The 9,249-nt window shown below is 39.9% G+C and overlaps 1 pseudogene; it reads right to left on the bottom strand.

The window, feature by feature from the left end:
* Positions 1 to 238: 238 nt before the first annotated feature.
* Positions 239 to 8,448, bottom strand: LOC127059255 (uncharacterized; annotated as a pseudogene).
* Between the last annotated feature and the right edge of the window lie 801 nt (positions 8,449 to 9,249).

The following is a 9,249-nucleotide window of genomic DNA, read 5'->3' as shown; positions in this document are numbered from 1 at the left end:
TAAAGAAGTTGGTTAAATTTAATAATATAATAATAGTAAGTTAAATTTGATAGACTCATGATAATGTCTGTGCTTGAATTTAGCAACTGGCTTGTTACTAAATTGCCTCCTCCTGATTCTTCTCACCTGTTTCTTCTAATTAGTGTGTTGTTACACACAGATGAGATACCTTTTCCCAGGTGAGATAGGTAGCAGCAAGACTCAGCTGTGCCCCGTTATAAATCATTTACTTATGCCCTCAAAAAAGACATTTGCAAGGAAGAGAGGAGCTCTTCATATTTGTAAGACAGACCCAGATTGATTAATTGATGTAGCTGTAAGTTACCAAGACTCAGTGACAGTGTCCTCCTCAGTATAATTGTTTGTTCTGTCTACTGCAGTTATTTTCTTCAGCAGCAGCCCTGGCTCAGCATCTAAAGGTGAGGGCTGAGGGTGTCTATGCCTCCCTGGCTTTCAAAACTCAGGCAGACCTTTTCAGTCTGTTTCTTTGTGGTTTGGTGAGCAGTTTCTGGGGGCGGGGGGGGAATGATGTGATGTGTTGTGGTGTTTTATTCAGTTCCTCTTCCCTAATCTAGAACAAAACAACAAAATGTGCAATGCTCTGTACTGAGGGATGGAAGTAGGTATTTGTCAAAAACATGCAGCAATTCTTTCTGTCTTTCTACCCCAAGCATGATCAGAAGATTACTCCACTTATCACTGAATTTAGTGAATTTGTTCTGGTGTCCGTGGACTGTGAATCTTTTGCTATAGGAACAAAAAAAAGACTGCTCCAGAAGTTTCCTCTCTTGTGAATATTTTTAGATCAATCTTCCAGGCTTTCAGCAAAAAAACCTGGACTTGCAACATCTCTGAGATGAATACAAGATCCACTGTACTGCAGTTAATCATATGTTGGTAGTAGGTTGTACAGAAACTATCTGCATTAGCTTGAAAAATACACAGCAGAATTAGATGACCTGTTTCTTTGCTTCAGCACAAGGCTTCATGTCCTTCACTGTAAAATCACCCACTTTCTCATTTCCAAATTTTTTTTCCAGCCTAGCTGGGAGTTTCTTTGGTGTCTTTCCCAGAGCATCTTGCTGTAGAGACATTAAAAGCTTTCAGCATGGTATATTTTGTTGTTGGGGTGACACTTTGCTACTTGCCTTCTGCCTTTTTTTTTTCATGCATGGAGGTGATGGACTCCAATACCAGTGAAAGCCTAGAGTAATGATGTGCTAATAACCTCAATGCTCACTCATGAGGGAGTGTTGCCTGCAGTGAGAATTCCCCTTTGCTAGTGAGTGATGTGTCTGTGGAGCTTGTAATGTTGCTGTACACCCAGTAGATGCGGGGATTTGGTAATGAGGTCCTGAGGATTTAGAGAAGTTACGTGATCACTGCTGAAGAGATTTAAGAATGGTTTTGTAAAAGCTTAGTAATCATAACACTGATCTCTGCTGCATACAAATGAGCAGCCCAATCCTACAGCCCTGCTGCTGAGGGCAACACTTAGTCCTGAAAGATGTGGTGATTATGTGATTAGCCAGGAGGCTGAATTCTGCCATTTTCTATGTGAGGTTTAGCAGTGTTAAACCCACACCGAGGACCTAGGGTTGAGGTAATCACTATCCTGTTACAAGTTTCCTGAGTTATCTGCTCCTCAGCCTTTTATTGCCATAAATAACTCCAGAAGTCAGGCCTCACTGCCAGAAGTGTTAAGTGCTGCAAATAGTAGAGAAGATGACTCATGAAGTGAGATGAAGGTGGAGCATGAATCAGTAGGAAGAAAACTGATATACAAAGGAGACATTCTGAATGCAGATGATACAAAAAGTCTGAACAAAGCAACGTTCAATCATCATAAAAATGAATCAAAAGGGTTTAAAAAAAAGAAACTCTTCTGTTTAATGAGAAAGACCATTCCAGTGAAAGCACAAAGGTTTTGCACACTGACCATGTTATTCCTTACCCAAGACAAACTGTAGACTGCATAGGAAGAGATGGTTGGAAAATTCTTCCCAATATGTCCAAACAAAGAAGAGTATTCAGCAAGCAGGTTGCTTTCCAGATTGTTCTGTGTCTATACAAGCTAAGAAAAGAACTTGTCTTTGAGCTAAACAGTTTTGGAGATCAAGAGTCCTCATAGCTTCAATGAACCCACACTGAAAGCTAACAGCAAAAAAGCACTAAAATAACCTGAGCACATTCCTTGTAAATGATAACTCATGATAAGGAGATAAAATTCCCACAGACCATTCCATTTGAAATGACAGCTTTTGGTGCCTTTGCTTACCCTCCAAAAGTTTGCACATGTAGGAGTGCCTTTAAAAGCAGACTTGGAAAAAAGGTACCTGATAGATGACATCCTACAGCTGTTAGTGCACTAAAGCATCCTGTTCTGCCTGTAATTCAGCTCCTGCACTTCTAGGAGAAGGAGTGCTATTAAGAGTTCAATGTAACTCCTCAGAGATGAGAATTAAACATTTTTATGTTGACATCACAATGGTACTTTAGGCATTAGAAGAGGGTTCCTTGTTGAGGGGGGGGTCAGGCATTGGACCAGGCACCCCAGGGAAGTGGTCATGGCACTAGGCCAGTCAGAGTTCAAGAAGCATCTGAATGGCACTTAGTCATGTGGTCCAGTTTTTGGTAGTCCTGTGAAAAGCAGGATTGACTCCATGATTTTTATGGATCTCTTCCAACTTGAGATATGCCATGATAAACAAACTCTTTGAAGCAACCTCTTTAAAGAGGTTCCCCCTGCCCCAAACTTCCAGCAGGTGCTAAAATGTAATAATGGAAAGAAGACTAGATATCTGTGTCTTAGGTGAAAGCTCTCTCTGCCAAAATTTTCAATAAGAACCACTGTGAAAACTGTAGAGGTTGATTTATCCTCCATCCACGGTGTGTATGGCTCAGCTTTGTGATGCTAGATCCATAAAATGTTGCTCTCAAAGGGTGCTGCTCCTTTAGAGCAGTAATGCTTAGAAAAAAGTGTAACAAGGCATCCTAACCTGTACTGCTTTGAGTTCCTTTGTTCAGGATGAGGGATGGGCAGAAGACCAAAGCTTCTAATGTGGCTGTTTCACAGTGTTGGCTGTGGCAGGAAATCTGGAGAAGATGGGTGATGCTGCCAAGGCTTAAGGGATGCAGATACTTATGTGAAGCAGAACTATGCACAGGAAGGGAAAGCTCTAGCAAGGTTCTCTTCCCAGTATTACTGTAAAAATAATCTCAAACCTGGTTGTACTCATCTTTTATAGTGTTGTGAGGGCCATGGGTTCATTTCTTTGTTGAAGGCAGTACTAGGATTGAAACTTGGCATAAATTCATGCTTATTCCTGGTCAGTTCCAAAGTTTCAGATGTGAATTTACCTGTGTGTTAATGAGCAAAATTCAGAGCTGCATGTTGTCATTTGCAATATGTCTAGGTACTGCACTGTTCCTACTGTGTCTGTGTTTGATCTGCCTATTCATAGGAAATCTGCTGGATTTGAGCTTTATTGGAGTAAGTTATTCTCAAGGCAGGTAGCACAGGCTGTTTTTTTCTATTGCTGCTAAGGGAGAGCTAATAGCTAACAACTAGTGACAGATTTATGTTTTTACTTGTAGGCTACCCAGCAGTGGGCCCAGCTCAAATATAAAGTATTGCTTGGAAAAGTTGGCTTTGTTAGTGAAAAATATGAAGTTCATTTTAAAGGCTGTACTCATTTTAAGACTGAAAGAAGTGCCTTCTTCCTGTTGGGAGAATAGAAATTCTCTAAGGAGAAATAGCAAAGACTGTGTTTCTGTCAATAAAAGTGTGTGTGTAATTTAATACCAGACAGCTTTTTAATACAATAGGAGAAAAAGAGCAGACACTTGCCTCTGTTATGAAGGAGAAAAATACAAAAACCTGCTTGCAGTATGTTACCTAAATTTAGCCACAGAGGGACCAATCCTCTTGGATACTCAAAAATCTGTGTGAAGTAAATAAAGGCTATAGGGGAACTGTACTTGGAGACCCTCTATCCCCATTTTCCAATGTGCTGGTAATAGGAGATGAGTTAGGCAGCACCAGTGGCCAGACTGTAACGTAGCTCTTGCTTGTTTAGTCCTTTTTATTGCAGAATCACAGAATATGAAAGTTTCTGTTTGATTTTTCTTTTCAATAATGGAAGCGGCTGAGGTTAGAGATGTGTGAATGGCTTCCCTCAAATAATAAAGCTATTCAGAATCATCCCAGGTTCAAGCTTGAATTGCTCCTGTGTTCAAGCAGTGGTGGGATCATGCTTTGAACAATGCATATCCATACAGGTGCTAAACTCCTTACAGATGTCCTGCAGACCTTCTCTTTCCTGACATCTGTACTCAAAAGCCTATCTAGGAGACATCTGATCCTCAACACAATGCTTGACAACAAAATAAAAAACTGGAGTTCAGAAGCCAAAATAAACCACAGGTTATGATTCAGAATGCAAAGAAAATGGATACTAGCTTCTTAGTCAAATATCAGTTCTATATTTTTTTAAAATCAATTTTGTAATGGTTTCTTAGGTTGAAATCAAATATGAATTGTAGATTTGTCAGAAGTGTTGCTATTGGAGATTTCTGATGTCTTAATTTAAGTTTCATTTTAAGTCCTGATAGCAGCATTTCTTCTAGTTTCATGGGCCTGAGAAACAAGCTTGTATCCCTTACTGGCATGCACTTCCAGTGAGTTTTTCAAAGAGCAAGTTATTAGTACTGTTATTTCCTTTGTCCACATTTGAAACAAGCCCAGAAACTGTAAACAATGGGAAACTATTGCCAGCTTCTGTTGTATTAACACTCCTACAATGCAGTTCTCTGTTAAACAACTTGCTTCTGAAAGTCTTACAGGACGAATGTGTGGATGCTTTTAGTGTGCAAAAGCTGCATCTCAGGGTGCTCCCAGCAGAACCAGAGCTGTAGCAGGAGTCCTGTTTCATGTGACACTTGTTCTCATATGCTTCTACAGTTGTGGCAATGGTAATTTGACTTTTGATTATTCCCTGCATCTCAGCTCCTCGAGAATGATGATTTTTGCCTCTCTGTTTCCTCTAAGGGGGATGATTTACTGATGAACTCATTGGTGAGTGGTGGGTCGTCAAAAGATGTAAACATTAAAACTTAATAGTTGTACAGCACTTGGCATTCAAGCAAAGCTTCATGATGTATTTCCAATGCCAGAGTTTTTGTTTAAGAGGTTGCATAGACTGAGACTACCCAGTGGAGAAGGCCAGCTGGAGCCTCTCTTCACTGCTTAAAGTTTGCAGTAAATGTTTTAGTGGCTTTAAGAATGGTGCAGGTGCCTAGTCCAGTTATACCCAGAGGGGTATGTTCTGGAAAGCAGGGAAGCTTATGCTGAAGCCTCGTGAAGCCAATTTTTGAGCATGTTCCCAAAAGGGTCCATAGGAGCTCTTGATAGTTTGAATTCTTAAGGGTTTTGTGATCTGGTTTGAGAAAGCCAGGCTAGGATGGTGTAGTACAAGCCTACTGATGAGCCATGTTGTAAAGATTACTATGTTCGTCTGTTAAATAGACCCAGCCGTTCATGCATTTCTGTGGTATGTGATTTTTCTTGTAACAGCATTGCTACATTTGAGTCTGATCAGCATTTCAACAATTATATGTTTATAGACAGCATTAGGACTAAAACTCAAGTTATTTGATAACTCTTCTGAGTGTCTGTTTAGTTTCCACATATTAGACATGAATAAACAATGAGCAACTTAAAGGCCAAGACCCATCGTGTTTTGAAGCCCTCAGCTGACAGTTCTACCATCTGCCAAGTCTCTACTGGCAGAAGTGAGAGCTCTTGTATGAAAAATGCTTGGACCAAATCAAAATTGCAGATATTTGACATCTGCCAGTCTTCATAAGCAGAGTCAGTATGACAACGTTGTCTTATTTTTTAGTTGTAAAACAAAAATACAGAAAATCTACCACCCTGTAGCTGACTCTGTACTGCTCCTAAAATAACCAAACCAGTTACCCAAAAAGCACTGGGGTTCAGCTGTCAGTCAGAACATGCAAATGTCAGAAGCTAGTATACAGCAAAACACATCCTGGCAAAAAATAAAAGCAGGATGAGTGGGCAACACTGACAAGTGACGCGAATTTGTATTGGTTTTACTAATCCATTTAGGAGAAAAATGTGGTTGAAGTATCTTGGTATGGTATGGCTTTTTTTGGTGTTGAAAAAGAAGATTGAGGCATGATCTCAAAACTTTGTGTTTAGAAATTTCCTGGGAAGTTATCGTTTAGAAATTGGAAGGAAAGGGAGATAAAAATTAAATTACACCATTTCAGAACAAGCAAATAATTTTGTTCAATATGAAATGAAATCCTTTCATCACATCCTTCTGTGGTATTGGGAGTTAAGTCTTTTTTAATGATTAGCAAACACCACTTATTATTCTTTTTGTGTTCTATGTGAAATACTTTATTACAACTTTTGTTTATTATATAGAATAAACAACCACTATAGATACTCCATTTAGCATGTTTGTGAAACATAAGATGTTCACAGCACTTGAAAAATACAAGAGTTAAACTTTGAAATAAGGGGCTCAAATAAACCAAAAAATGGTGCTGCTTTTCCATTAGCAACTCTTACTGCAATGGTATCCTATCCTTATCCTAAGAAAAGTTTGGGTTTAAGTGCTCACTTGCATTTGAAAGAAAAAATTCTTCACACACGTTTGCTTGTTGCCATGATGATTTCCGGAGTTTTTATGTTTTTATTTTTTTTTCATATTATAACTTCTGGTTGCAAATGTGAAGAAATGAAAGGATATTTACTTACTGTCTCTACCTGCTGCTTGTCAGGGCATTGTTCTGGCTGTGGTAAAAAACTGGCTCATTGAAACACCAGACTGAGAGCTCTCCTGTGGACAACCTCCCTTCCCAATGTACTGTAATCCCAGTTAGAGAGAGTCTCCTTGTACCCCTGGGGACAAGGCTGGGTTTGTTCTCTTGGTCTGTTCCGGGCATCTGCCAAGAAAAGGATTGACCCTACTTCCTCTTCTGGTAGTGAGGGTTGAGTCATGCTGAAGAACATAATCATCAGCTACTCTGTGTACTATGGCATGATTTTAAACCAGTGTAAGAGCTCAGTTTGCATGGTGTCACAGCATGAAGGATTCCTAGTGTGGAAGTTGGCTGTAGCAATATACCTTCAAGATTATTTCCTCCTAGATGCGTGTTTGTGAAGCTGTTATGAACTTCTGTTGTTGTTAACCTGTGCTTGGGTTATCTGAAAAGAAGTAAATCTTCATGGTGGTTCCTTGCGGAAGATTTCCTCACTTAGCTCATCTTCAAGTTTGGCTCCATCCTTTGAAGTCCCTTTTAGTCAAGATGCCCCAACCTGTGAGGGTCTGTCTCTATTTCATCAATGCTGTCATTTCTAGTCTACAGCAAGATGAAAAAACAAATGCAAAAAGCTCCTTGGGCTTCTAAACATGTAAGGGGCTATCTAGAGTAGTCCTATAGAATTGTGAGGTTCAGAGTACAGTAGAAGACAGAAGCATTCCTGATACCTTATCCATGTTCTGTCACAGGTGGATGGTGAGTGAAGGTCTCTGGGACCATTTCAAAATTATATTTTTATTTTCCAATTTCAAAACAAAGCATAACTTTAAACTTAAATGTGGCCACAATCCATTTGACTATATTGAGAGTATTGTTTCAGTACTTTAAGGGCCTTCTGTGTGCAGAACATTGGTTAGAAATTTAAAACTGAGTTTTAAATTAGCATTTGGTAAGGTGTTAGCCTGTGCACCTTGTAAGCAATAGCTTTGAACCTCCTAAAAATGAAGCATTAAAGCCTAGAAGTAATTTGTCTCTTCTCTGTATGTTTGGGCTTAAGCCAACTCAACTTTGTAGGCTTCACAAAGTGGCTTCACATATATATCTTGCATACATAATATTTGCATCTATCCAAGCCCCCTGCCTCAAAATAACTTTTTGAGGCAAAATCTACCTTGCTGCAGTGTTGTAATTCATCACTGGTGTGGGAGATAAGTGTCTATAATTGTATCTTTAATGAGGCAAGTGGGACAGACTGTGAAAATCAGCTTTTCAGGTGCTATGAAATCAGATCATGCCTGTGGCCAAATGGTGAATCTGCTTTCCCTGTAGCAGAAGGTTTGCATTGAGCTGAGTGAGTGATAGCCCTTTTCCTTAGGAGCTCCCTGACAGAGCCACAGCTACCCCTAACATCAGCAAAATGATGTCTCTGTGTGCCCATGTCCTCCTGCTACACTCGTGCTAATCTCCTCATGTATTTCAGACAGAGTCCATGGGGAAGAGGTCACCACCTGGCTTTTGACTCCCTGGTTGTTCTGTAGCCCCTCAGAAGGCAGCTCTGCCACTGCAGCCTGGATAGAAATATTGTAGCCCATGATGGAATTGTGACCATCTGCTCCTTGCTGCAAGTCCAGGGAGTAGGAATGCCCAATTCTCTTCCTTGAGAGCCTGGTTATTTGTTATCACCATGGAGTCTAACTGTTGCCAGGGCCTGTTTCTACAATAAACTCCACAGAAAGCTTTCTACTTATGTTCTGGCATACAGACATCATTGTCCTTGTCCAGATGAGAGGGAGTATGTTTTATCTGTGGAGCTAGGATGCTGGTCTTGGAGTCCCAAGTCTCTATAGGGCATTCAGGGTGTTAGTGAGCCTCCTGTGGGAACTCAAGCTGTTGGATGAACAAGATACTGTCATGTAAAATACACACATTTCAATGTCTGGTTGAATTTGTTAAGTATACTTCAACACCATTAGCCATGGAAAAAGATCAGTTCTAAATCTGGAATTTCAGGCAGTAAGGCAAGCTTCTAAATGGGAGAAAATGTCATCGGGAGACAGAGACAGGCTAGGGAAAATGTTTTAAGCATCCTTTGAGATCATTGTACAATTTCTTGATTACTGTTTGAGCCTGTTCACATCCTTAGAAGTAGATGTCTGTGGAAGATTTTAAAAAAAGAAAAAAGCAGCCATAGTTTATGCTTTCAAGAGGTTGTTATAAAAGACAGCAGAGAATGTTAATTCAGTGCTGTCAGTTGAAGATCATGTCTTGGGTCACTTGTGCTGACATCATCAGCTAGTTATAGTTAGAGGAAAGAGAATATTTTTTCCCCAAATATTTACATGAAACAGACTCCTTGTACTGAGGATTCAAAACCTTTTGAAGGGCCACAAAAGCTCAAATAATTGTTAATTCCTGGGACCCTGGTAACAAATGAATGTCACTTTGTGACCT

This window comes from Serinus canaria, chromosome 2, assembly GCF_022539315.1.
Source record: "Serinus canaria isolate serCan28SL12 chromosome 2, serCan2020, whole genome shotgun sequence".
NCBI classification, from domain to species: domain Eukaryota; kingdom Metazoa; phylum Chordata; class Aves; order Passeriformes; family Fringillidae; genus Serinus; species Serinus canaria.
This window is presented reverse-complemented; position numbering and strand designations above follow the sequence as displayed.